The sequence below is a fragment of the Babylonia areolata genome, chromosome 18, assembly GCF_041734735.1.
Source record: "Babylonia areolata isolate BAREFJ2019XMU chromosome 18, ASM4173473v1, whole genome shotgun sequence".
Taxonomy (NCBI): Eukaryota; Metazoa; Mollusca; class Gastropoda; order Neogastropoda; family Buccinidae; genus Babylonia; species Babylonia areolata.
Genome location: NC_134893.1, coordinates 11,154,539 through 11,157,038, shown reverse-complemented (window position 1 = coordinate 11,157,038; position 2,500 = coordinate 11,154,539).

Sequence of the window (2,500 nt, the reverse complement as noted above, 5' to 3'; positions counted from 1 at the left end):
TATCTCGTGATTGATTCAGTATGAGTTCTATTCGCTTTCTTGAAGACGAGAACGTTGTTCATTCATCTATTTTGGTGTGATGCTCCCGAATACACTGAGATGAAATGCTGCTTAGATAGTTTACATGGCACCTTTTAGTTTGTGTACATGTGCAACAGTAGAAGCTTTCTTTTTTTTGTGTGTGTGTATCTGAATGCACATAATAGACATGTACGTTTATGGGGTTTTGTTTTCATGTTGCGCATCACTGATTCAAATGCGATTTGTTAATCTCAATTCATGTCATTCTTTACGAGTCCGTTTCATTATTCAAAAATGCAGTCACCTTACAAAAGACTGGTATTTAAAATTTGATGTAACTACACACGTATTTTTTACTTACCAAAGACAATTTAAAAGTTAATGTCAACTGCATGATTATAAATAAGTCACAATATTGACTGTTAAAATCGTTATGTGATACCAAGCCTTCCAGTCTATCACTAAAGCCCTTTTCTCGCACAGATGTACAATGATATGGATGCCGATACAGTTTAAACAAAGAAGCCTGACGTTTCTGAACGACTGGAAGAGGATAACCCAGAGGGTACAGACTGCAGATGGACTACAGTGTTCACAAACACTTGAGGACCACTTGGGAACTTGTAAAATTTCTCTTTTTTTTAAGGCATGGTGAAATGAACCTGAAGTTTCGGCAAAACAGTGGTGTATACAGCCAATGTGAATGGCACCACTCATAACCACACGTTCTGTCTTGCATACAGACTTTCATATTCCACAATGAAAAAGCCACAGCTACCGTTTATTAACCACTGACTAACTGTAAAACTGTGGCCGAAACATATCAGTTTTTAAAGCTGTTCATGGTTCATGTGTGTCTGAAACAACCTGTGTGTTCAGTGAGGCCAGTGGTACACCATGATTTGAATAATCTCTTGATTGATTTAACACTGGGTGAAAACATACCTGCTTTTAGGAAGTGGTCCTTAACTTTTTGTGAAGTCTGTATTTGGTCAACCAGTAACGTCTCTTCGGAACTGCATACTTTATTAATTGACGACCACCGTAGTAATTAGCAGCTGATGGTTGATAAGCGTCTCAGCATGAACTGAAGTCTTGTTGGTCACAGGTTGGTACGGTAGTGAAAGGTGAAAAGAACAGATTTGTGTTCTGAATGTTAGCAACATGTTTGATTTGGCCACACGAAGAAGGAATAACGTCTTATCGACAGCCTGCTCAGCACCGCCTTTTAAACCTGACAGATCCATAACTTTGTTCAAGCAGTGGCAGAGAAAGCTGATCGGAAGACAGATTCAAATCAAATCAGGTTGTTGATACCACAGCACACCTCGGAAGAAAGGTTGAGACTGGAACCGTGTCGACTCAATCATCGCTTGTCAGTCTTCTTCTTCTTCTGCGTTCGTGGGCTGCAACTCCCACGTTCACTCGTATGCACACGAGTGGGCTTTTACGTGTATGACCGTTTTTACCCCGCCATGTAGGCAGCCATACTCCGTTTTCGGGGGTGTGCATGCTGCGTATGTTCTTGTTTCCATAACCCACCGAACGCTGACATGGATTACAGAATCTTTAACGTGCGTATTTGATCTTCTGCTTGCATATACACACGAAGGGGGTTCAGGCACTAAGCAGGTCTGCACATATGTTGACCTGGGAGATCGTAAAAATCTCCACCCTTTACCCACCAGGCGCCGTCACCGTGATTCGAACCCGGGACCCTCAGATTGACAGTCCAATGCTTTAACCACTCGGCTATTGCGCCCGTCAACCTTGTCAGTCAATGTTGCAAAAACCTTCTTCCGCTGAAATAACGAACACCAACATTCCTATTCGAAATCCAGATATGTGTGATACTACACTGCGACAATCCCTCGTTTTTAGGGTTTAGTATAATATCCCTTTTCGAGGCTCAGTTCGCGGCTGGTCTGTTATCATCAAGCTTCCGTGTGATGTCCATTTGTGTTCAGTTATCTATGACAAAGATCTGATCGCCCATTTCAGGAATTAAGATGACGCCGTTGTCAGTGGTGAATGACGACCCTTCGACCCGAACAGTGATTATTTGTCAAAAGCGACATCAACAGCTTTTTTTGTCATTTTCTTCAAGGGACTGAAGCGAAGTTGTCGTTCGGATAGTATTATCACGAGTTATCGCACTTTATAACAGAACACAGTTTTTTGCGTTTTCTGAACGGCTTTAATAACGTTGACGCGAACACACACACACACACACACACACACACACACACACACACACACACACACACACACACACACATGGACACTTATTTGTCATCATTTATCTCTTCCGGCATTTGTTTATTCATTCATTCATTCATTTATTCACATATTCCAATTTTTCCCCCCATTTTATCATTTACGAGTAAATTTACTTGATGTTTTTCTTTTATTTGTTTGTTTCGTTCTTGCAGCTGGCTTAAGACTGAAATGGAGTCTTGCACTCTCTCCTAATTAATAC